Source organism: Adiantum capillus-veneris, chromosome 15 (assembly GCF_014529385.1).
Source record: "Adiantum capillus-veneris isolate H3 chromosome 15, ASM1452938v2, whole genome shotgun sequence".
Lineage (NCBI taxonomy): Eukaryota > Viridiplantae > Streptophyta > Polypodiopsida > Polypodiales > Pteridaceae > Adiantum > Adiantum capillus-veneris.
In genome coordinates this window covers 102,245,266-102,273,116 of record NC_140945.1, presented here as the reverse complement: position 1 = coordinate 102,273,116, position 27,851 = coordinate 102,245,266, and positions in this window count along the sequence as shown.

Sequence of the window (27,851 nt, the reverse complement as noted above, 5' to 3'; positions counted from 1 at the left end):
TCATGCGTCTATGGTCGGCTACCAATCTCATTGCTCATGTGTCCCGGCTAAAGCCTTCTCTAGCATCATGGACTTCATGGGTTACCCTTGTCGGTTCCCCTGCCCTGAATCTACTACTAGGAGGTAAATGTGATGGTTCCGCTTCGAACCTTGGACCTGGAGTGGTATATGTGGGGATTGGAACTGCACTACCTCGATTTGTATCCATTGACTCTCTGGAATGTAATGATCCCATTGGTCCGGGCTTCGAGTACTGAGGTTGACTGAAAGAGTCAGCAGCCTGAGTTCTTTGTCCTCCTGTCGTCATTGGGTTTTGCCCTCCATTTGTTGGTGCTGGTCTTTGTGAGCTAGAAGTAACATAATACTGATGTAGTGGTCCCCCAAAGTATGTATATCCTTCTAATTCTTTCTTGCCCATTGTTGAGTATTGCCTCCCATACTTGTCGTAAGCGGCAATTTTCACTTCCGATCCCTCTGTGTAGGTAAAGACATAAAGTCTTTTTTGGTCTGTCAACTCTCCGGTGTAGGGTTCTTCACATCTATAATAGAGATCTTGCTCCCCATTATTACATTTGTATAGCCCCACATAGATGTTATCAGTGTTGATCCTTGTAGTTTCATTCTCTCTTCTTAACCTCGCATCAGGGAAGTTCATTATTGGTGCTTTCTCCTCGAGTTCTTCATCTACTTTGGCTTTGGTGCCCATCAATCCCCACTTGTCCACAATGTTAGGGTTTAGGACTACCAAGTACATGGTACCCTCGTCATCTAGATATCTATCTCCGCTATAGCTCACAGGCACTAAGTCCTTGAACTCACTAGGTCTCTCCTCTATCTTTACACAATAGCGGTCCATTCCATCTTTGTAGATCGTGGCACCTTGCTCATTGTCGTACTGGTATTTTATGAACAATAGCGTCATTGTGGAGGAAGGGTTTGATGATCCTGCTGCCATATTTTCTCTGTTGTTCAGGTTCAAGTGTTCCAAGTGTACGGTGAAAATCTCGTAAGATCTCTCCGAAGAAGTATCAGAAACACTTCCTTCAAAGATCGGCTCTAATGGTTGCACCCAACTTTGGTTTACACTTCCCTCGGTTGATATGACACTTGCTTGTTCCCCTTGTTTTGGTTGGTTATTCTGGAGATTCCTGCCCGATCTCAAATTCATCAATTCCCCTAAAGGACTTTAACTTCTCCGTCTCGGCAATTTGTTTTCCCAAGTTTTTGTGGTCAGAATTGATCCAAACTGATTGATACTTGGTCAATTGTTTAATCTTGTCAGTTGGACAACTTCTGTTTCATCAAGTGAGAATTTTGTTGCAGTTATGCTGAAAAAGACATTATCACGCGTATGATGTCTTTTTTCACAGATTTAGACTATTTTGGTTATGCTCACTCTCAGTAGCCCCCTTATGCTCTTTCCACTCACAAAATTCAGTTTGAACTCTGTTTGAGCAAGTTATGGCTAATTTAAGCTTTTCTTGGCAATTTTCCGCTTTTGACTTGTTTTGGGTCAATTATGATCCAAATGGGATGAAAATTGAAATATAACCTCTAAACAGCTATTACAATGGAATCTATGTTGGCAAAGTATCAAAATATGTCCAAAATTAAGTAAAAGACATCATACGCGTATGATGTCTTTTTCATCAATTTGGGTCAAGACTTGATATTTATGCTTTCTACAGTGTTTGTAACAATCTTGTCAGGTCAGATATAAAAAATAAGCAGTGGATGTGCTAAAAGACATTATACGCGTATGATGTCTTTTGTCCCAGATTTTGACTATTCTTGGTTTTAACCCTTCTCCAATGTTTATAATTGAGTTTCAAGTGTTTTTGTCAGGTTTGAATATAAAAACAAGATCTGAATCCAAAATTTTCTATTCTTTGCGTTTCTTGTGCTCCGACTTGTCTTTTTGGGTTTCTTTGAGTGTTAATGCTCTTGTTTTAAGTTGAAATTAGGGTATAACCCCCCTTTTGAACACTCTGGTAAAGTCAAAATTTCTGTTTTGGTCTCTGTTTGGTCATTTAGACATCATACGCGTATGATGTCTAAAGTTGCAGATTTCCAGTTTTTTGGCACAGAATTCTTCCTGAAGCTTCCTCTAGTGCTCAACAACTCCCAGATACACAGAAAATTTCTCTGACTTTTGTTTATTGCAAGTTTCACTACTAACTCGACGGTTTAGTGATCTAACATGCAATCAACCATATCAAGCAAATACTCCAATGATTGCTAGCTCTAGATCAGGATCAAATGAAGTCCTACCTAAGCTATTCCTAATCATAAAATGGGTTTGGTAATTGTGATTTTAAAGAGATCCACTGCCACTCACGGACTAGCAAATTCTTCTTCTATCAACAACTACTCAACACCAACAAAACAACAAACAAATCTAAGCTAATCTAAAAATACTGTCAACACGGAAGACCCAGGAATACCCCACTTCCTAGTATCTCTCGAGATCTTCGGAGTCCACCACTCCTAGATCTTTTCTAACTAAAGTATACAAAGTAGTGTATACGACTCACCTCGTAGGATTAGTCTAAGGTCACCTACTTAGGGCTCTCGTCCCCGACAGCGGCGCCAAATGTTAAGGCGGTTACGCCGCTAGCAGAAGCTAAATAGCGAGAACTCAACCAACAACAGAATTTGTCAGACGAGGACGGAGCTTGACCCGCAGGCGCATGGAAACAACTAGGTGGATGTCAAATCACCTACTCGACCTTCTAATGACAATCACTACTAAGGAAATCAAATCTAAGTTCTAAAATACGCAAGTGACTGAAATCCGTACTACGAACGAATGCTATACGAAACAGGATCTAGAATCATTGAATCGATCTCAAACTCAAGGGGAAGTCTATACACTAGGTAAGAACAACACCCTAAAGACTTGAACTGCAAAATCAACCTATAATCACTCCGTGCGGTAAACGCGTATGAAGACAGGCCAAAAAATATAGGTGACCGAAACTTGGCCCCGATGGTACTAATGCGTAGCTCTACTCGTCGTGGTTCTATAGATATGCTGCACGCTCCATTCCGACACACGAGTTGGAAGAAAACTCACACCGAAGCTCGTAGGAACTTACCACACATAGAAGCCGATAGCGCGCACTCTTGGTATCTGTGCGTAGCTCTCGCCGTTGCTAACACAATGGCGGTGTCGCTTCTCCAATGGCGGCTCCGTAGCTCGCGTAGCAAGTAGATAAGACTCTCTCTCTCTCTCTCTCTCTCTCTCTCTCTCTCTCTCTCTCTCAGACACAGTCACGACGCTCCAAAAACTCACTTTGATTAAATAAAACTCTACCCTTAGGTTACAAAACTTTGGCTTATATACCTCAGCCTTGGAGGTGAGAACATCTCTAACTAATTACATCAGCAAGTGAAATTACTTCGGAATTACAAGCTGGAAACTCAATTGAGTCCCGTTAGTTAATGAATGGCTCCAATCAAAATCAATGTCGGAAAGACATTTATTACAATCAATGGTTACAAAAATGATGAGTGTGAGCAAAAATGTGGGTGTGATCGTCTGCTGGCTCAACATGTACCTTTTGTGGAGCCGATCTGGCTTGTTTCTGGCAGTCCCGACCGTTTCTGACACTCGGTTCGGAGGCCCTTTCTGAGAGTGGGTTGGTTTCTTGTCTACATAACCTTTTGTGAGGGTCGATAGCGTGAGGTTTTCCTGAGCTGGGGGATTCTTGAATGTTGAGATCCTTTCGGTGATACAGGTTGCTGGTGTACCCCTTTTTTCGTGGCCTCGCCATGGGACATGTATAGAGAGAGCTAGGTCCATTTGATGCCGTGTTGGCAGTCTTGGGTCAGTTTTTTGACTTTTTATGCACAATTAGTGACAGTTAGTGGTTGATGCACCTGTCTTATGCTCTCAGAGCATTACTTTTGATACGTTATTGATCTCTTGTAACAGTTTTGGATTGAGATTCTGTCAGTTTTTCTGGGGAAACTCTATCCAATTTTTCTAGAATTACCAGTGTTTATCGCCATATTATCTTTACTTTGCAGCCATGTCATCTAGTGGTGAAAAGGATATTTACAATATTCGGAAATTTGATGGGACAAATTTTGCTATCTAGAAAGAGCACATTCAAGATGTTCTTATACAAAAAGGCCAGCTGGATCCTATCATGGAGCACCCAGAGGGCGAGAATACAGATGTTGAGTGGGAGGAACTTGATGCAAAGGCCAAATCTACCCTCCGTTTGCATTTGGCCGAATCTTGTTTACTTTACTATAGTTGGAGAAAGGATTGCTAGAGATGTTATGGGATAAGTTGTGTTCCAGTTATGAGAACAAACGTGCCACTAATAAGGTTTTATTGATGAAGAAGCTGTTTGACCTTCGTATGAAGAAAGAGGGCACTATTCTTACTCACATTAATGAGTTCAATATCATTTTCACTCAGTTGACCACTCAGGGTTTGGTCTTCGATGAGGAAATCAAATGTATATTCTTGCTATGCAGTTTATCCTCGTCTTGGGATATGTTCTGTATTACGATTAGCAACTAAGCACTTGGTACCGGTCTAGTTACAACGACGTCCTTGGGAGTCTGTTTACCGAGGAGATTCGCAGGAAATCTCTCGAAGGCAAGAAGGATGGTGATGCGTATGTTGCTAGTGATAGACAGAGGGGTCGCACTCAAAGTCATGCCAAAATCAAGGAACGTGGGGGCTCGCGCAGTAAGTCTCGGGGTTCTATGCATAATGTCGAGTGCTATCACTGCCATAAAAAAGGGCATGTGAAGAAGGATTGCAAGAAATGGTAGCAAAGCAAGAAGGACAAACAATCCGGTGAAACTTCTAAGTCTGATGATTCAAACAAGGGCAAAGCAAAGTTAGAGGAGATCAATGTGCTAGAGTCCTCAAATGCTCTTATTGTAGAGACTCTTCCAGTGGTTTTTATTCCACTTACCTCTAACGTATTGGTCTTCACAGCAGATCTACCTGTCGAGGCTCTTGTTACAGAATTGGATAGTAGATTCTGGTGCCAGTTTCCATGTGACACCACACAGAGAGTGGTTCTCTACTTATTCTCAGTCTTGTGGCAAAGTGAGACTTGGTGATGCTTATGAACTAGACATTGAGGGTGTCGGAAATGTCAAATTTCATCTAAGGAATGGCACGCACTTTACTTTATGTAATGTCAGACATGTGCTTAAGTTGACTAAAAGCTTGATTTCTGTTGGTCAGCTTGATAATTTGGGCTACAACACCACATTTGGCAATGGTTTGTGGATAGTACGCAAAGGTAATCTTGTTGTACTCAAAGGTCAGAACCATGGTACCTTGTATTCCATGCATGTGTCAGATGTTGGTCATGATTACATATCTATAGTCGAGCTTCCGTCTACTGAGTTGTGGCATTGCCGGCTAGGTCATATTAGCCAAAAAGGAATGAGAACTCTGACTCGTTTTGGCTACTTACCTGTCTTATCTTATGTTGACTTTCTTGTTTGTGAGCACTGTATCTATGGCAAACAAACTAGGTCCATGCACTTACCATTGGGTCAAAAGCGAGCTGAACCTCTAGATTTAGTGCATAGTGATGTTTGTGGTCATATGTCAACCAAATCTCTAGGGGGGGCAGCTATTTTGTGACATTCATAGATGACTCTACTCGAAAGGTGTGGGCATATCCTTTGAAATATAAGGATCAAGTTCTTCCTGTGTTCTAGATATTTTTAGCACTCGTTGAGAATCGATCTGGCAAGAAACTCAAGAGGTTGCGGATTGACAACGGTGGAGAGTATGTCTCCAAGGAGTTTGACAATTTCTGTGCCAAAAGGGGGATTAAAAGGTAGTTTACTGCACCATACACACCAGCTCAGAATGGAGTTGTTGAGCACATGAATCATACAATTCAGGAAAGAGTCACAGCCATGCTTTCTAGGGCAAATCTCACACAAGGCTTTTGGGAAAAAGCCGTCTTGACCGCAGTGCACATCATAAATTGGTCGCCTAGTATGCCATTGAATTATGAGAGTCCGAAAGAATTATGGTCTAAACGTAAACCCCACTATGACCATCTATGTGTTTTTGGTTGTGAAGCTTATGCTCACGTGCCTAAACAACTTCGCCAAAAGTTAGAGCCAAAGTCACAGAAATGTATGTTCATTGGATTTGGTGCAGATGGAGAGATGGGATATCGTCTCTAGCACCCGAAATCTCGTCGAGTCTTCCGTAGTTCATATGTGATCTTCAATGAGTCGAAGATCTTCAATGAGTCGAAGCTAGATGATGGCTCGATGATCATTCTAGTTTTGTATGTTGATGACATGCGTATAGCTGGGAAATCAATTGCAAAAATTGCCAACTTGAAGAAAACACTTAGCAATAATTTTTCAATGAAAGATTTGGGGGCTGTTACACACTTTCTTGGCATGCAAATCAAAGGAGATCGCAAACGTTGTATTCTTGGGTTATCTGAGGAAACATACATTGAAAATTTTTGCAGTGTTTTGATATGCAGGGGGGGAAAGCATTGAGTACCCCAATGCAGGCATTCTTGACACTCAGCAAGGAAGATGCACCCCACCCAAATCTTATGCTGAGCGAGCTAAAATAGCTAAGGTACCATATTCTTCGATAGTGGACAGTCTCATGTATGCTAGGGTGGCCACAAGACCAGGCATTGCTTTGCAGTGGGAGTGGTAAGCCGATATATGGCAAATCTTGGCAGCAAGCATTGGGAAGCAGTTAGGCACATTCTTAGGTACCTCAAAGGTACGGTCGGCAGGTGTTTACGCTTTGGGAACAGTGATGCATCCATCATGGGTAATGCGGATGCAGACTATGCGGGTTGTATCAACAATAGAAGATCGATATCTGGCTATGTCTTCATATTTGCTGGAGCAGTAGTATCTTGGAGATCATGTCTTCAAGATTGTACATCGTCTTCCACTACGGAAGCAGAGTACGTTGCATTGTTGGATGCAAATAAAGAGGCTGTATGGTTATCTCGCTTGGTAAAAAATCTTGGCATTGATGAGACTCCAGTGATATATTGTGATAGTAAGAGTGCTCTTTCATTGGCAAGGAATCCCGTGTTTCGCTACAAATCGAAACACATTGAAGTTAGGTATCATCTCATGAGAGATTTCTTGGCCAAAAAGCTCATTGATTTGGTCAAGGTACACATTGAGGACAACCATGAAAATGCTTTGACGAAAGGCTTAGCTTTGGAGCGGTTTACACAGTGCAATGAGTTGATGGGTATAGGTTGAAACCACTAGATTGCTTCGTGGTTGTACATAGCAAGTCACTTGGGCTGCGTTGGCCTTCAAGTGGGAGTTTGTTGGGATTCAATCCAACTGGCCAAACATCCCACTTACTACTAACCCATCTACTAACTTAACTATGTATACACTTATTCTTTAATACAACAGAATAAGGAGATACAACAGGATAACGTTACTGTGCACTCCACCCAAAGCAGCTCTCTCTCTCTCTCTCTCTCTCTCTCTCTCTCTCTCTCTCTCTCTCTCTCTCTCTCTCTCTCTCTCTCTCTCTCTCTCTCTACTCTTCTCTTGCACTTGCACTCACACACGCTTCCCGCGGCACCTTCACAATCTACTGAAGACTTATGTTACAAAAGTAGATCAACGCTCACAATGGGAAAAGTACTTACCTCTTGTAGAGTATGCGTACAATAATACTGTTCATACTTCTATGGGAAAATCACCTTTCAAAATCATTGAGGGAAGACATAACAGTCCCTTGCGACTTAAGATACATGGGAAGATCTTCATTGATGAGTATAGCTGCGACCTACAAGAATCTTTTCAAAAGATTAAGGAGGCTATATCCATCTCTCAATGTTAGTAGCTGGACACACTCAACGGAGGATGATTGCCCGGAAGAATACTAATTTCCTTTGTGATCATTCCTTAATTGAGAAGAAACCATCATTTCACCTTTGTAAATAGTGGGGCTTGCAAAAGCTTCCAAATTGTATCCCATTTTTGACATTTAGACTTAGTAAATGGTTAAATTGGAACATTAGGGTTTGAGATTGTAAGGTATTTATACCACTTTTGACCTTAATGCAAAGAACCTTTCGTCATTTTCATAAGTTTGTCTGTGTGAGTTGAGCGTACTCTGTGTAAGAGAGAGAGTGAGAGTTCAGAGCTTCGCTACATGCACCCTGGTGATCCGTTTGAAGAACCAAGAACTGCAGCTCCTTGCCACCGAAGAGAGCTACACGCCAAGCTCATCACTACGCGCGTACGGCCCGTTTCTGCGAGATAGATCCACGAGCCTTATCTAGGGTTTCGGTGAGTTTCTGGTGTCTGTTTTCGTATTGCAGCATATCCACGTGTCCGAATCAAGATAAGCTACGCATTAGGCATGTTAGTTTCAGAAAACGTCGACCTGTAAATTTTGACCAGACATCCTACACGATTCTGCACCGGGTGTTTAGGGTTGGGGTTTTGGGTCACGGACCTTAGGGAGAGTGACCTCCTATTGGTGTTAATAGAATTTCCCTCAAGTTCCGTAGCGTTTTGAGAACGTTTGATGGGTATTTGGCTCTTGAACGTTTGATGCGTTTTGAGAACGTTTGATGGGTTTTGAGAACGTTTGATGGGTATTTGCCTCTTGTGTACTCTTGAAGGCTGTAACTTGGACATTGGGTAGAGACCTCTGTAGGAAGTAGTCAATAGTCGGTCAAGTGTAGGTTGACACCCTATGCTTGCTTCCACATGCCTGCGGGTCGAGCTTCGTCCTTAGATGACAAATATTGTTAGGTGAGTTCTCGTTGTGTTGACGTCCGTTGCGGCATATCCGAAAACATTGGCGCCGCTGCCGGGGACGAAAACCCTAGGTAGGTGATCGAGACTAGTCCTTGAGGATAGAGATTCTCTCGCTTGCCAGAGTATTATTTTACATTTAGATAGGATCAAAGGGTGGTGGACTCTCTAGGTCTTAGGAGGAGTCTAGGGAGCATGTGCCTGGCCTAGATCACCATCTCACATGATGAGTAGGAGTAGGGTAAGTAGGATATCATGATTGCTGATCTAGAGCATCTTATGAATGTCTTGTTTGCTGATAGGCTCATCAGAAAGTAGAAAATGCTACGTAGGAAAGAACGGAAACTTGTGTTTGGAAGCTTTTTTGGAGTCCAAATTTTTCTGGGAGTATTGTGGAGAGGTATACAGATCATAGGGAGTAATTCTGTCAGAAAAAATTTAAATTTTAAGACAGTAGACATCCTACGCGTAGCATGTCTCCAGGGGGTTTTTGGCAGGGAATTTGGGGAAACTGAGGTCACGTATGTGTTCAGAGGGTGGGTTTCACCCTAGTTGCATATAGACTTGAGTGTTTTTCCCTTATTGGATTGCCCAAAAGCTAAAAGGCGGGCTCAAAAAACATAAAAGTTCAGAAAAGGTTTAAATTGAGAGAAATTTGCATAATTTTGCACTTGTAAGGCATATTGTCACTTGCTGAGAGCATAGGGAAGGCAAAGTAGCACTTTAGTCTGAGAAAAGGAGCAGTAGACATCATACGCGTAGGATGTCTACATGGTGTTCTGGTGAGAATTTTGAAAATCTGAGTTGACCAGTGTGTTTAGAAGGTAGCAATTACCCTATATTCACTTGGAAGGGGGAACTTGACCATATCTTGACAGGATAAGGCCAAAAGAAAGGAATTGCCAAGCATCCTACCCAAATTGTGCCAAGGCATTATTTTAAGACCAAAACCATAGGATGTCTTTATGAGCATGATCTACATGATTTATTGAGTACATGAGAAAGGTTTCATCTCAATTGGGTGAGAAAATTGGGTTTTAAGCAGACTTTAGCATTTTTGACTGAAAAAGGCTAGAATAGCTAAATTTGGGGTCTTTTGAAATCCAAACTAAAATCTAAGCATAGCATTGGGTTGCTGACATCAAGGGGAAGCTGTGGCTCAAGTTTGGAGTCAAACAGAGCACTTATACATCCTACACGTTTGTTCACAATGATTTAGCACTCCAAATCCAACTGTGAGCATACCAGAGTGATCAGCACCTAAAGAGGAGTCTGTGGTTTGAATTTGGAGCAATTTTGAGCAGTTAGACATGCTACGCGTAGTATGTCTAAGGCATGATATTAAAGTCAAAATTTGACTGTGGACATAGAGTGATGTTCCAATTGACTTAAGAGTTCTAGAACTTCTTTCAGAAGTGAAATTGGACCTTGTTTGACCTTTTGACGGAGCAAAGACAGAATTAAGACTTTACCTCTAGACTGACAAACACTCGGGAAAAGTACAGTTCCAGATTAGTTCACCTAATCAAGAACATCCAATGTGTATAGAGTACAGCAGTGGTTGAGGTTACCGTCCAGTTATACCAATCATTACTAAGACCACCTCTAGCGGTTAAATGCTTTGATTCGATTGCCGAAATTAAACGCTTGTGTACATGTATATTCAGCGGCAAGGCAAGAAATTGTGCGAAAACTGATCCCTTGCTAGGTGAGTGGTTGGATTTGTGATAAATTGCATTGCTAAGTTGATGAATTTAAGATCAAGAAGACACATTCCTAGAGACCAAAAAGTGGCAGGTGATCAAGCTAGCTTAGTATCCACTAAAGAAAGTGTACCCAAGCAAGGCTAGATCCATTAGCCCCAATCATTGAGGAGGGTAGTGATACTCACACTTCATCAGATAAGTCCTTCTTCATGATGGGTAGTCAATAGCCAGGAGATTTCTCCGGTGAAGGACCAATGCTAGGAGGAAGTACCTCCCAAAACCCTTTGGACGATGCCAAGTTCACTATAATCTTCTTAGAAGGAACAAACTCTAGGGGAGCCCTAGTTTATTATGACTATCGGGGACACGAGTGTATTTGTATAGAGGAAAGACCTTCTCAGAGACTGGAGATGATTCGAGTCTATGATGATGGAGATAGATTCCGAGACGAAAAGGGGAAACACTATCTGATAGTTAGTAACCCTGAGGATTACAACAGATATGAAGATAATGTGGCAAAAGAAAAAATGGTCTCAGAGGCTCAAGAGCCGCCCCCAAAAATTGATCGACCTGGAGCTCTTTTTATGTATGATAAAAAAACAACCAGGGTCTCTACCGATAATGAGAATGTGGGAATTTACAAGCATGAGAGCGAGGGAGTAGTCTCTTATTTTTTATGCAAAGAACCCTACCCAAATGAATTAAGCAAAGACAAGGTTCTTTACTTATTCTCTTATGAAATTTCTATGGGGAAGGATATCATTTTTGTTGACATGTACGGGCGAGAATACAAACGAATTCTCCCAAAGGAGGTAGAAAAGGCAACAGTTCTAGAAACATCAACATATGCCCCCGAAGAAGTACCAAGGTCCACCTATACCCCTAGCAAGTCAACAAATCCATTTTCAAAAGAGTACGACGCAACATCAAATTCTAACCGACAACAGATGTTCAACTACCAGAACCAACAAGCAACCCAACCATCATTGCAGGCATGGCTTCAACAAAGTGCGACATTAGAACAAAACCGAAATAGAGATGGTTATCCAGCCGCATGAGGGCTAAGAGATTTACAAGAACCACCACTCTATTCACAGTATCAAGGCAAGAGTAAGCCAAAAACTCAAGAGTCGACAGAGCCCGAAAGACAACCCATAGAACGAGTTAGAAGAGATGAACCACCTCTTGCAAGAACCATAAAAAATTATGGCTTACGAGCACCTCTGGGAGAGAAACCCTCCCACTACCGAAGGCCAGAGGAGGTATATCGAGTAGGACGAGGAGAACCAATGATGAGATTTGTAGACCATCATAGAATTAGACCTTCCCAGGTGCAAAAATGGGTAAACAAGAAATACACGGGAAACAGAGATCCTAGGGATCATGTAGCAGCCTTTGTGCGTGTAATTAGAGCTGAAGAAGTTTTGGACTTCCCTACTCAATTTGCAGGGTTTGGACTTACCCTAGAAGAGGATGCCGCTACTTGGTTTGACTCTGTGGAGCGTAGAGATTTCGAGTCTATGGAGGAGGTTTTTGACGAGTTTATTGAGGAATTCTCACAAAGGGAGATAGCTCATAATACAGTCTCACAAATCCATAAATTCAAACAGAAAGAAGGGGAATCTGTGCGAAAGGCAGTCCTACGACTAAAAAGATATGTGAAGTTCTGTCCTATGGAAGAACTTCCAACTCAGTCCAGACTTATGCTTATATTTATTCAAGGACTAAGGAACGCAGATCTCCAGAAGGACTTACATATGAAGAGGAGCACGACGTTAAATGAGTTAACTAAGGAGGCTCTTTACATTGTAGACAATTGTGCGGTCTACAAGGAGGGTGAATTCAAGGATCTTGATGATGATTCATCCTCACAACAAAGTGGAAGCAAGTCCGCTAAGACAACACCGAAAGGAGAAGTAGCTGTAAGCCAGGAGCAGCTTGTGGAGGAAGTGCTAAAAAAAATTAATATGTATGCCAAGCCTCAGGCTAAGTAGACGAAGTGCCACATGGCCATAAGGCGACCCGAAGCGGGACTAAGCTTCAGAAACAGCATCAGACACACAAAGCGTCAACTGGCTCTCACCACCAAACCGGATGTACGTTTGCCACCAAACTTTACGAGCGGCTTGCCTAGACCATCAACAACCAAGTCCTATGGTGATAGACCACCACAAGTCATCAACGGCATGCAAACGCAACCAAGGGCGCTTTCAGAGCGACAAATCGCCAAACGAAGCTCCGGTGAAGCCAAAGCCAACAAAAACCATATGGCAAGGTTCCCCAAGGAACATTGAAGCTATGGAGACTAACTTCAAGAAATTTCATTGCCGAAAAGCACTCCAAGAGTCAGAAAACGACTCAGAGGCTCTGAAAGCCAAACATGGAGTTTCTATCTATCTTTTTGACTTTTTTATTGAAATAAGGCTTAAAGGGGACTCAGGGGGGCTAAGGGCATATACTAGTAGCACTCTTCCAAAAGAATTCCTCATAAGACAACCTACACGTAGAATGTCTCAGGGCCTCATTTGCAAGCCAAACTCAATATCTCACCTCATACACAGCTTCTACATAGCTTATACATGCTAGCCATCAAGTTTCATCACATTTGGACAAGAGTTGACCTCATATGCATTTAAAAAAACAAAAAGTCAGAGCATAGAGGCAATAAAGGGTCATAGACCTACCAAAACTAGTCCAAATCACATGAAACTTGCACAATATACTCATTATCACATTGCCAAGCTAACTGTGGAGTCAGATATGAAAAAATAGTGAAATAGACATCCTATGCGTAGGATGTCTAAATGCCCTATTTGACCTCCAGCTGGTGTTTTTGAGTTCCACATATCTTTATAACATCTTCACAAGCTCATATATCAAATTTCAAGTCAGAGCCATCACATTTGGCCCCCAAAACCTCAAAGATGCACTTTTCTGAGCCTAAAAACACTAAACATGCTCCTAACAACACCAATGTGCTTATCCAAATCAAAATCTAAGAACAGGGCCATGTTCTACATGCTAAGGGCTGTCCACAGAACCAAAATCATGTCATTCTGAGATAAGAGACATACTACGCGTAGGATGTCTCCAGGGTCATATTGACCTTCTGTGCAGGAGTTGACATCATGGGAGTCTTTTACATGGTATAACAAGCCTATATCAAATTTCAATCCAATTGGATATCATTTGCCCATCCATATAGGACATCCTACCCATTTTGTGATCCAAAAGCCTAAATCTGCTCAAAATTGCACTTTTTGATGTCCATACCAAATTCCAAGTACATAGCCATGTTGCACAGGTCAAGGGCCACAAGCATGTCAAGTTTCATCAAAATCAGAGGAAGTAGACATACTATGCGTAGGATGTCTACATGCTTATTTTTCAACCAAAAACCTAATGTGGGCACATGCATGGCTTCCCTAGTCCCTTTTGAGTTCTTATTTCAATTTTCAAGCCATTTGGGTAGTCAGAACTCAGTTTACCAGCAAATCTATGAAAAAAACGCTAACTTTGGACTACTGAGTGCAACAGAATCCATGGCATCCACAAGTCGCCTGCAAAGAAGAAGAGGATGGCTATCAAGGACTACTTAGAAGAAGTGGAGCCTTTTGTTATCCCAGAGGGAACCCTGAAGCCCACAAGCACTTGGATTCAAGATGACCTACTAAAAGCCAATGATATGAGAATCTACCAAGGAGTGTTTAAAGATCCGAGGGAAATGCAGTGGAGCTACCCATGATCCCTCAAGAGCTCAATGAATTTGTCAGGAGCAAGATGGGGGACTACTTGGAGAAACTGGATCTCCACCATTACTTTGAAGCCTTGCCAACAGGGATTGATGTTAAAAGAGTGTGGGAATTTGTCACCACAATCAAAGAGAACGGCATAGCCAGAGTTACAGATCTACAAGGAAAGTCTAATAAGATGATTGTCATCACAGAGAAAGTGGTGGCAACAACACTTGACCTCTCTAATGCAGGAGACAGTGTTACTAAGAGGCGGGATGACATTAAGGTCTACTCAGAGATGAAAAATAAATATACATTTGAAGATATTGCAAACCCGAAGGTGGCCATCATGAGCCAATTATACAATCAGTACTTCCACATGTGTACCAAGCGGCCACAGAAATACAGGATGCCATCTGGAGCTATTGCCACCACTTTCACTTGGGCAATGCAGAAGAGCCGCCCGAGGGAGATAGACTATGCCGCTTACATTCACTACAACCTTGTGAGAATGGGGACCAAAAATCCCACTTATATTGTGCCTGGTGAGTTGATAACCAAAGTCATCTATGGAGCATTGGATGCCAAGGGAAATTGGCCTCTACCTCCTTCCCAAAATGATTGGCTCAAGCTGAAGGAAGACAAAGAAGAAGAGCCTCCTAAGGCTCCAAGGGTAGCCACAAGGTTGAAGCGTCGTTTAATGACAGTGCCAAAAGAGCCGCCACAGCCCAAGAAGGGGAAGAAAGCAACTCTATAGGTGCCAGTAAAGGAAACAAAGTCACAGAAGCTGCAAGGCTGGAAAGACTAATGGAGAGTTTCAGAGCTGAGAGGATGCTAAAAGGGGATCTGAGCAAATTATGGAAGCCCTCACTTGAGGCTATGTCTAGATATTCTTGAAGGACTAAAAGGGATCGCTTTGAAGATTATATAAAGAATTTCGAGATCTTAGATGCTACAGTTGAGAATATCCCAAACATACCTTTTATCGAAGAAGAAGTTGATGATGTGAGATGACAGCTCTACTGAAAGAGCAGGAAAATGCAGAAAGAGAGAGGAAAACAAAGGCTGATAAGGACTTCAAGAAGAAGCAACCAACCCCACCATCAAACCGAGAATCCAACCCTCCACCATCACCACCTCCTCTTAGTCCTCCTCAACCTCTACAGACTGAGGAGTTAATTAAATCTGAGAAGCTGCAAGTCTCTAAGAAAGAACATGACAAAGAGAAAGAGTCTAAACCAGAGCTGGAGAAGCCAGATCCAGAAGCAAAAAACTATAGAATATTCCTTGATCTACTAGCTGTTGGATACTCTTGAGAAGAGGCAGCTCATGCAGCTTTTCAGTTGTCTAGCACTAGGCCCAAAGAATATATGCTGAGCCCTCGATTGGTGGAGTTGAAGGAAATGGCCACAGATACAATGGATTTACAGCCACAAGCCAATGATTGGGATGAGGTGATGCAAAGACTCACTGGGCTCAGAGTAAGGTCTATGGCCACTGAGATTGAGTGTGATAATCTCAAAGTAAATGAAGTTCAAATCAAAGACGAGGTGGACTCGCTGCAAAAGCAGGACCAAGAGAACACACAGAAGCATGCTAAGCTGCAAGCTGATCTAGACGCTGCACTAAAAAGATGCCAAGAGATGGGAAGTCAGAGTCAGGCAACAGACCAAAAGCTCAAAGAGCAGATGAGGAGTATAAGAAAATTAGCAAATCACTGACGGATGTGGAGAAAGAAAGGGACAACTTGACACTCCGGCTTGTCGATGAGTCCAAAGAAGTGGAGACTTTGAGGAGTGCTAAGGAAAAATCTGAGTTAGAACATGAGGCCAACCAGGACGAAGTTATAGAGCTGAAAGATCAAATAAAAGTGAAAGATCAGACAATCCAAAGGCTAAGGGCATCTCCGGGCAGAGTCAGAGCCGCAGCCTCAACTAGCACTACTTCAGAGAAGGATATGTATGAAGAACAGATGAAGGAACTCTAAAAGGAGTTGACACTAGAGAAGAGACAAAGATTGATGTTGGGCGAGGGCTCCCTAGTGATGCAAAGCCATTTGGAGGATGAGAACAAGGCCATGAAAGATGAGCTAGCAGCCTTGAAAAAGAAGATGGACGAGGATCTCAAGAAGATGCAAACTGAAAATGAAGACACCAAGAAGAAGCTAGAAGAGGCTGAGAAAGCCAATGCTGAATTGAACGACCTTTTAGTGACCATGGGGGATCAAGCTGAACAGGAAAAGAAAGCATATCAAAGCAGATTGATGAGCTAAAAGGCCAACATCAGACTGAAGAGCCACAATTGAGCACAGGGCCAGCAACTATGGAAGGAATTGATATAGACAATGTGTTAGATCCAGTGGACACAACAATGCAAGAGGACATCCTTGTGGGACCATCCCAAGAGCCCCGGGATCTGACACAAGAAGAAGAAGACAATCTACAAAAGGCAATAGAAGTGGCCATAAAAGACACCGCCAAAGAAGCAATGCAGTGGGAGCAGAGGATATTGAAGTCTATGACCATTCAGAAATTAGATGCAAATGTCGTCGACATGAATGGCTACAACTCTCTCTCCCATATCCTCTTCTCAAGTATGAAGCTGCTACACTAAACAAGAGGATTAAAGAGGAGCTGATAGTGCCACTATACAAAGAAGATATCACCAAACCAGAAGGTGTTAAGCTTATTGTGGACTCTCATTCAAAATGGAGGAAGGCATGGCTAACTAAATACCCACAGTATTTAGTACATTTGGTAGAGGCGCCTAAAATAATCAGAGACAACCTTAGCTTTTTCCCTCTACCAAGGATGCAGACCTGGAAAGAACAAGAACTGCTGAAGAAAAGCCACCCCATGTGGATCAACTGCCCAAAGCTGCCAGGCTTGAAGGCAGGTGAGAGAATGAGTGAACAATACATGGTGAAAACCCTAACGGGCGCCATTAAATTTTTCACTGGCTCGCCTGACCTCTCTTGCTTTATGCTCAGCAAGCTATGTAAAACCCTTCTGGCAGTTTGTGAGATCTTTAAACCTGGACAGGCAACAGGCAGCATATTTTTCTTCCAAGATACATATAGATGTGCGTATGAACTATCTGCTCAACCTTCCCATGAGGTGATACATGCCCTCTACCAGCAAATAATGTTTTGTCCTCGTACCATCTCCAGGCCTTTGAAGAAGCCTTCTACACCGGTTTCTTCACCATCGATACATATATATTCGGCCCTACATTACTGGCCCAGCATGCACAGTATGAGTCTGTTCTGAAGATGCACGAAAGACTCCACAGAAGAAGCAGTTCTATTGTCATGGCAGGGACGCATGATCTAGGAGGGGGGGAGTGTTAGCGGCTGGACACACTCAACGGAGGATGATTGCCCGGCAGGATACTAATTTCCTTTGTGATCATTCCTTAATTGAGAAGAAACCGTCATTTCACCTTTGTAAATAGTGGGGCTTGCAGAAGCTTCCAAACTGTATCCCATTTTTGACATTTAGACATAGTAAATGGTTGAATTGGAACATTAGGGTTTGAGATTGTAAGGTATTTATACCACTTTTGACCTTAATGCAAAGAACCTTTTGTCATTTTCATAAGTTTGTTTGTGTGAGTTGAGCGTACTCTGTGTAAGAGAGAGAGTGAGAGTTCAGAGCTTCGCTACACGCGCCCTGGTGATCCGTTTGAAGAACCAAGAAGTGCAGCTCCTTGCCACCGAAGAGAGCTACACGCCAAGCTCATCACTGCGCGCGTACGGCCCGTTTCTGCGAGATAGATCCACGAGCATTATCTAGGGTTTCGATGAGTTTCTGGTGTCTGTTTTCTTATTGCAGCATATCCACGCGTCCGAATCGAGATAAGCTACACATTAGGCATGTTAGTTTCAGAAAACATCGACCTGTAAATTTCGACCAAACATTCTACGCGATTTTGCACCGTGTGTTTAGGGTTGGGGTTTTGGGTCATGGACCTTAGGGAGAGCGACCTATTGGTGTTAATAGGATTTCCCTCAAGTTCCGTAGTGTTTCGAGAACGTTTGATGGGTATTTGTCTCTTGAAAGTGTTGTAGGAAATCTCCTCTTGTGTACTCTTGAAGGCTGTAACTTAGACATTGGGTAGATACCTCTGTAGGAAGTAGTTAATAGTCGATCGAGTATAGGTTGACACCCTATGCTTTCTTCCACGCGCTTGCGGGTCGTCCTTAGCTGACAAATCTTGTTAGGTGAGTTCTCGCTGTGCTGACGTCCGTCGCGGCGTATCTGCCAACACTCAACAAAGGCAAAAATTTGTTGCTGAAAAGAACGATAGGGCCTTAACGTTCATAGAAAATGAATGGGTCTTACTTAACTTTTCCAAGGCTCGATTGAGGAAAACGATCGACAAAAATATGAAAAAAATATAGGCCATCAAAAGTATTATGCTAAGCTAGCAAAAAGATACTCTTGTCCTTTCCAAATCTTGAAGCCCATCAATGAGATGGCTTATCAACTCAAGTTGCCCAACCATTGGCTCATTCACAATGCTTTTCATGTGAGCCTACTTAAGCCCTACAAAGGAGAGCCACTTGAAGGTGGCATGGGAAGCGTGTGCGAGTGCAAGTGCGAGAGCAGAGAGAGAGAGAGAGAGAGACCTGCTTTGGGTGGAGCGCAGAGCAATGTTATCCTATTGCAGATCCTTATTCTATTGTATTAAAGAATAAGTGTATATTGGTTAAGTTAGTAGATGGGTTAGTAGTAAGTGGGATGTCTGGCCATTTGGCCTGAATCCCAACAAGCTCCCACTTGAAGGCCAACACAGCCCAAGTGACTTGGTATGTACAACTGTGAAGGAATCTAGTGGCTTCAACCTATACCCATCAACTCACTACAATGTGTAAACTGCTCCAAAGCTAAGCCTTTCGTCAAAGCATCTGTTGGGTTGTTGTCAGTATGTACCTTGACCAAATCAATGAGCTTTTTGGCCAAGAAATATGTCACGAGATGATACTTGACTTTAATGTGTTTCGATTTGCAGTGAAACACGGGATTCCTTGCTAATGCAAGAGCACTCTGACTATCACAATATATCATTAGAGTCTCATCAATGCTGGCCAAGCGAGATAACCGTTCAGCCTCTTTCTTGCATCCGATAATGCAACGTACTCTGCTTCCGTAGTGGAAGACGACGTACAATCTTGAAGACATACCTCCAAGATACTGCTGCTCCAACAAATATGAAGACATAGCTAGATATCAATCTCCTATTGTCGACACAACCCGCATAGTCTGCATCCGCATAACCCATGATGGATGCATCACTGTTCTAGAAGCGTAAACACCTACCGACCGTACCTTTGAGGTACCTAAGAATGTGCTTCACTGCTTTCCAATGCTTGCTGCCAGGATTTTTCGTATATCGGCTCACTACTCCCACTGCAAGAGCAATGTCTGGTCTTGTGGCCACCCTAGCATAGATACTGCCCACTGCCGAAGAATATGGCACCTTAGCCATTTCAGCTCGCTCAGCATCAGATTTGGGTGCATCTTCCTTGCTGAGTGTCAAGAATGCCTGCATTGGGGTACTCAATGCTTTCCCCCCCTTCATAATGAAACGCTGCAAAACATTCTCAATGTATATTTCCTGAGATAACTCAAGAATACGACGTTTGCGATCTCTTTTGATTTGCATGCTAAGAGAATGTGTAGCATCCCCCAAATCTTTCATTGCAAAATTATTGCTAAGTGTTTTTTTCAAGTTGGCAATTTTTGCAATGGATTTCCCAGCTATAAGCATGTCATCAACATAGAAAACTAGAATGATCATCGAGCCATCATCTAGCTTTATTGTGTACAAGCAGTGATCCTCTTCGCTCCTTTTATATCCTTGAGACCTCATACATGCATCAAATTTATGATACCACTACCTTGAACCCTGCTTTAAGCCATAAAATGCCTTTTTGAGCTTACATACTAGCTCCTCACGAGATGCGTTCTCCTGAACAAACCCTTCAGGCTGCTGCATGTAAACATCCTCATCGAGATCCCCATGAAGAAATGTTGTCTTCACATCCATTTGGAAAAGTTCCATGTCCTCAATCACTACAAGACCAAGTACGGTTCTGAGCGTTGTCATCTTTTACCACAGGCAAGAAGATTTCATCAAAATCGACTCCCTTTTTCTGTTTGAACCCTTTGGCTACAAGCCTAGCCTTGTACTTTGGATTTGGATCACCTGAGGTAAATTTATTCTTGTAAACCTAGTTGCAAGGTAAAGCTTTTGCATCATTTGGCAGTTCTACCAAGTCCCAAGTGTCATTAGCCAGAATCGAGTTATACTCAGATTCCATAGCCTGCTCCCACTTCACCACATGATCCGTCATCATGGCTTCTTGGTAGCACCTTGGCTCACCGCAATCGATCAACATGATGTAATCAAGACCTGGCTTGAAACGCGCAGGTGGAAGAGAGATTCTAGTAGACTGTCTCACTCCTTGACCATTGCTATCCGCTCCCTCTAGAGCATTGCTAGTGGAAGGTACATCACTAGCCCGCTGAGTTGATTTCATTGTCTCTGAGGCAACATCCTTAAAAGTGACTCTCCAAATTTCTATTTCCTTGATAGGTTGTTTATGCATTCTTGACTCATTGAAGATCACATCTAAACTATGGAAGACTCGACGAGATTCCGGGTGCCAGAGACGATATCCCATCTCTCCATCTGCACCATATCCAATGAAAATACATTTGTGTGACATTGGCTCTAACTTCTGTCGAAGTTGTTTAGGCACGTGAGCATAAGCTTCACAACCAAAAACACATAGATGGTCATAGTGGGGCTTACCTTTAGACCATAATTCTTCTAGAATCTCATAATTCAATGGTGTACTAGGCGAACGATTTATAATGTGCCGACGGCTTCTACCCAAAAGCCTTGTGTGAGATTGCCCTAGAAAGCATGGTTGTTACTCTTTCCTGAATCGTACGATTCATGTGCTCAGCAACTCCATTCTGAGCTGGTGTGTATGGTGCAGTAAACTGCCTTTTAATCCCCCTTTTTACACAAAAATTGTCAAACTCCTCGGAGACATACTCTCCATTGTTGTCAATCCGCAACCTCTTGAGTTTCTTTCCAGAATGACTCTCAACGAGTGCTAATAAATTTTGGAACATAGGAAGAACTTGATCCTTATGTTTCAAAGGATATGCCCACACTTTTCGAGTAGAGTCATCTTTGAATGTCACAAAATAGCTGGCCCCCCCTAGAGATTTGGTTGACATAGGACCCCCATAGGACCACAAACATCACTATGCACTACATCTAGAGGTTCACCTCGCTTTTGACCCAATGATAAGTGCACGGACCTAGTCTGTTTTCCATAGATACAGTGCTTACAAACAAGAAAGTCAACATAAGACAAGACAGGTAAGTAGCCAAAACGAGTTAGAGTTCTCATTCCTTTTTGGCTAATATGACCTAGCCGGCAATGCCACAACTCAGTAGATGGCAGCTCAGCTATAGATATGTAATCATGACCAACATCTAACACATGCATGGAATACAAGGTACCATGCTTCTGACCTCTAAGTACAACAAGATTACCTTTGCGTACTATCCACGAACCATTGCCAAATGTGGTGTTGTAGCCCAAATCATCAAGCTGACCAACAAAAATCAAGCTTTTAGTCAACTTAGACACATGTATGACATTACATAAAGTAAATTAAAGTGCCATTCCTTAGATGCAATTTGACTTTTTTGACACCCTCAATGTCTAGTTCATAAGCATCACTAAGTCTCACTTTGCCACAAGACTGAGAATAAGTAGAGAACCACTCTCTATGTGGTGTCACATGGAAACTCGCACCAGAATCTACTATCCAACTCTGTGCATACTGCACATCTTCTTTAACAAGAGCCTCGACAGGTAGTCTGTTGTGAAGACCAATACGTCAGAGGTAAGTGGCATAACAACCACTGGAAGAGTCTCTACAATAGGAGCATTTGAGGACTCTAGCACATTGATCTCCTCTAACTTTGCTTTACCCTTGTTTGAGTCATCAGACTTAGAAGTTTTACCGGATTGTTTATCCTTCTTGCTTTGCTACCATTTCTTGCAATCCTTCGTCTCATGCCCTTTTTATGGCAGTAATAGCACTCGACATTACGCATAGAACCCCAAGAGTTATTGCGTGAGCCCCCTGTTAAGTATGGAGCCTGATTTACCCTTGTAATTTTTTGTGGTAAACGCGCACATTTGTAAGGCCCCCATTATGAGGAGAAGCCATCGTGCGTGAAGGAAAATCACTCGCCGGAAACCAAAATTTTCATGGCCAAAAATCAGGGGCAACATTCCTTTTCGCCAGAATATTATGGCCGGATGGCGGCCGGAAAGTGGTCGAAAAACAACCGTCGGTGGGCGGGTGGCCGGTAGTCAATGGCCGATGGCCGGTGGTCGGAATTCAATGGCCGGTGGCCGAATTCAAAAGCGGACTTGTCTTCTCAAGGGCGGCCACACATGGGCGGATTGGAGGGTCCGATTTGGACTTATCTACACAAGGGCAGCTACACATGGCTGCCTCTCATGAGAGAGGGCAGTCCTTTTGGTCTATAAAAGGAGGCCATTTATACACACATTTCATAGAGTGTGAATTTGATGCAACAAGGTGAGTGTGAGGTGGTGAGAGTGAAGCAAGGCGAGAGCTCCATTAAGGGTATAATCCCTTTGTAAACTACTTCTTGTTTTGAAGTACTAAAGCCATTGAGTGGCTGCTTTCCCGTGGACGTAGCCCACATTGGAACCACGTATATCATGTGTACTCTCTCTCTCTCTCTACTCTATAATCTCATGTATGTAAATCTGTCTCTCTCCATTAAGTAATCTACTCAATTATCTATTTAGCTACGTCTTATTTCCTAACAACTGGTATCAGAGCAAGGTTTGCTCGTAGCTAAGTTATCTCAAGGAAAGGATTCCTTGAATTGAGTGGAGTTATGGTGGAGGAAGGGAAGCTCAAGATTGAGAAGTTCAACGGCAAAAACTACCAACATTGGAAGATGCAGATTGAAGACTATCTCTACCAGAAGGATCTCTATTTGCCACGAGGCGGTCTTGCAAAGAAGCCCGCAACGATGGCAGATGAAGCATGGATTGTCCTTGATCGAAAGGCCCTGGGAACAATCCGGTTAAGCTTGGCGTCAACGGTGGCCTTCAATGTTTCGGAGATGAAGACCACAGAGGACTTGATGAAGTCACTTGACGACTTCTACGAGAAACCATCGGCATCCAATAAGGTATTTCTTATGAAGTGCTTGTTCAATCTAAAGATGGCAGATAATGGTTCAGTTGCAGAACACCTAAATGACTTTAACACAAACATAAGTAAACTTCGATCGGTGAAAATCAATTTTGATGATGAAGTGCGAGCTCTCCTTATACTATCATCTCTACCGGATAGTTGGGACAGCCTTGTGATGGCTGTAAGTAATTCTATCTCCGGTACAAATACTCTTAAGTTTGATGATGTTGTGGGTGTTCTCCTAAGCGACAAAATACGAAGGAGAAGCACAGGAGAATCATCAAGTGCTGCATTGTCAGTAGAAACAAGAGGAAGGCCTAAGGAAAGGTTCAAAAACCAAAAGGGTCGTGATCGCTCAAGACGGAGCAAGTCACGCACAAAGTCAGTTCTTGAATGTTGGAACTATGGCAAGAAGGGCCACGTCAAGAAGGATTGCTGGTCCAAGAAGAAGAAGGAGACAGAGTCTCAAGACAACAAGCCAACATCGGAGGACAATGTGGCAGGTAAACTAGAGCAAGATTCTCTAATTCTCTCATTAGACAATGTGTCTAATTCCTGGATAATAGATTCCGGGGCTTCATTCCATGCGACACCACATAAGCAACATTTCCAAGACTACACCAAAGGTAATTTTGGGTATGTATACTTGGGAGATGATGAAGCTTGTGAGATTGTCGACAAAGGTACAGTTTCTGTCAAAACTGTTAACGAAAATGAATGGAAGCTGAAAGATGTTAGGCATGTTCCTTCTCTTCGCAAAAATTTGATCTCTACAGGACAATTGGACGATGAAGGTCACAACATTGCATTCGGAAACAAACGGTGGAAGATATCAAAGGGATCTTTGGTGGTTGCCAAGGGAGAAAAAGTCGGTACACTTTACTTGTGTACTGTTAGCACGCAACCTTCATCTTGTGCAGTAACTACGGAAGTTGACAGTGCAGTGTGGCACTACCAACTTGGGCATATGAGTGCCAAAGGAATGCAAATCCTTCAAACAAATAAGCTTCTACCAGGTTTGAAAGAAGTGGACTTAGAGTTCTATGAAGATTGTGTTTATGGTAAACAAAAGAGGGTAAAATTTCAAAAATCAAGAAATAAAAGAAAAAATAAAAAACTTGAGTTGGGTCAACGCCTCTTGGCAAACCATCTCCTCCTCAACTTGATCTGGCTAACAGTTGTTGTAAATCAGCTGTCAACTGTCAGGGTATCATTCATTTGACTTTGGAACCAGCCACATCATTCCTGATCTTGTCGCCATTGTTCATTCTGATGTTTGGGGTCCTGCAAGTACACCATCACTTGGTGGCTCATTGTACTATGTAACATTCATAGACGATGCGACTAGAAAAACATGGGTTTATGTCATGAAGAATAATCCGATGTATTTTCCATATTTCAAAGGTGGAAAGCCTTTGTGGAGAATGAAACAGGTACCAAGGTTAAATGCCTCAGATCCGACAATGGAGGCGAATATTGCAGCCAAGCTTTTGAAAGCTTTTGTGCTAGCAATGGCATTCAGAGGCAAAGGACAACCCCAAGGACACCTCAACAAAATGGGATTTCGGAAAGGATGAATAGGACAATCATGGAGCGAGCACGAAGCATGCCGCTACATGCAGGCCTACCGCTTGAGCTTTGGGCGGAAGCTGTAAGTACGTCTGTGTACTTAATCAATCGGTCACCCTCAACGGCATTGGATGGGGGAGTTCCAGAAGAGGCATGGATAGGTAAACCGGTGAATTATGCATTTCTCAAAGTGTTTGGGTGTGAGGCTTTCATGCACATAGATAAAAGCCTAAGATCAAAGCTAGATGCAAAGTCCAAAAAGTGTTTCTTCATTGGCTATGGAGAAGGTGACTTTGGGTATCGCCTATGGAATCCTGAAGATGGTAAAATCTTAAGGAGTAGGGATGTAATTTTTAACAAACAAAATATGTACAAAGATTACTTGGAAAGAAAACAAACAAAAGAAACAGGTGATGAGTACATGGAGCTTGAGGACGGTGAAGACTCAAGGACTGCAAACGGTGACAATGTGCAACAACGTCAACCAAATGAGGAGCCTCAACCTATTCCCCGAAGATCTACAAGAGCAAGTAGACCTCCAGAAAGGTTTGTTCCTTCCTTCAACCATCTCTTGATCTTAGATTCTGGAGAGCCAGAATCATACGAAGAAGCTATGCAACATGAATCCAAAGAAGAATGGACGAAGAGCATGCAAGTGGAGATGGACTCACTACATCGTAACCAAACATGGGAGTTGGTTGAGTTGCCTAAAGGTAAGCGGGCACTTCAAAACAAATGGGTGTACATGCCGAAGGAAGAAGAAGGTGGGAAGAAAAGGTACAAGTCTAGGCTTGTGGTAAAAGGATTTTCTCAAAAGAAAGGTATTGACTTCAATGAAATATTTTCTCCTGTTATAAAAATGAAGTCAATTAGGCTTGTCTTAAGCCTTGTGGCTGCTCATGATTTGAATCTAGAGCAAATGGATGTAAATACGGCATTCCCTCACGGTGACTTAGAGGAGGAAATCTACATGCTTCAACCAAAGGGGTATGAAGTAAAAGGTAAGGAGAAAATGGTGTGCATATTAAAGAAGAGCTTGTATGGTTTAAAGCAAGCATCAAGACAATGGTACTTGAAGTTCGATCGATGGATGTCGGATCATGGATTGACAAGATGCAACTCGAATCACTGCGTCTACACGAAGAATTTGGGAGATGGGAAATTCATCATCCTAATGTTGTATGTTGATGACATGTTGATTGCAAGTGCTAACATGCAGGACATCAAAGACCTAAAAGAGGAGCTGTCTAAATCTTTTTCAATGAAAGATTTAGGTGTTGCAAAGAGGATACTTGGTATGAAAATATCAAGGGACAGGACGAAGAAGACACTAAAGCTATCTCAAGAAGATTACATCAAGAAGGTACTAGAAAGGTTTGCAATCAAAATGCAAAACCAGTTTCTACACCTTTGGCTGGTCACTTTAAACTAACAAAGGATATGTGTCCAAAGACACAAGAGGAGATAGCCTATATGTCTAAAGTTCCATATGCTGCAGCGATAGGTTCTCTAATGTATGCTATGGTCTGGACAAGGTCAGACATTGCACATGCAGTGAGACTTGTGAGTAGGTTCATGGACAACCCAGATAAAGAGCATTGGCAAGCTGTGAAGTGGATACTTAGGTATCTAAAAGGGACAACAACAACTGCTTTGTATTTTGAAGGAACTGATATTTTTCTAGAAGGGTATGTTGATGCAGATATGGCAGATGACAAAGATACTCGAAGGAGCACTACTGGCTATGTGTTCACGGTTGGAGGCACAGCAATAAGCTGGGCTTCAAAGCTGCAGAAAGTGGTTTCACTTTCTACCACGGAAGCAGAGTATGTAGCAATGACGGAGGCAAGCAAAGAAATTATGTGGCTTCACAGATTTTTAGAAGAGCTTAGATTCAAACAAGACGATTGTGTCTTGTACAGTGATAGCCAAAGCGCTATCCATCTTGCGAAGAACTCAGCCTTTTATTCAAGGACAAAGCACATTGAGGTGAGATATCATTTCATACGCACTCTTTTAGAAGAGGGACAGCTAAAGCTAGGAAAGGTGCATACAAGTGAAAATCTTGCAGACATGTTTACAAAGATGGTCAACAAGGAGAAGTTGAGCTTTTGCTCATCTTCAATCGGCATTCAAGGATAAGAAGCCAGAATGGAAAGCAGTCACAGGTTTGGTTTGGAGATCAGTCTCCAAGTGGGAGATTGTTAAGTATGGAGCCTGATTTACCCTTGTAATTTTCTGTGGTAAAAGCGCACATTTGTAAGGCTCCCATTATGAGGAGAAGCCATTGTGCGTGAAGGAAAATCACTCGCCGGATACCAAAATTTTCACGGCCAAAAATCAAGGGCAACTTTTGTTCCCCTCGCCGGAATATTCCTTTTCGCCAAAATATTATGGCCGGACGGCGGCCAGAAAGTGGTCGGAAAACAACCGCCGATTGGCGGGTGGCCGGTAGTCAATGGCCGGTGGCCGGTGGTCAGAATTCAATGGCCGGTGGTCGGTGGCCGAATTCAAAAGCGGACTTGTCTTCTCAAGGGCGGCCACACATGGGCGGATTGGAGGGTCCAATTTGGACTTATCTACAAAAGGGCGGCTACACATGGCTGCCTCTCATGAGAGAGGGCAGCCCTTTTGGTCTATAAAAGGAGGCCATTTCTACAAACATTTCATAGAGTGTGAAGTTGATGCAACAAGGTGAGTGTGAGGTGGTGAGAGTGAAGCAAGGCAGAAGCTCCATTAAGGGTATAATCCCTTTGTAAACTACTTCTTGTTTTGAAGTACTAAAGCCATTG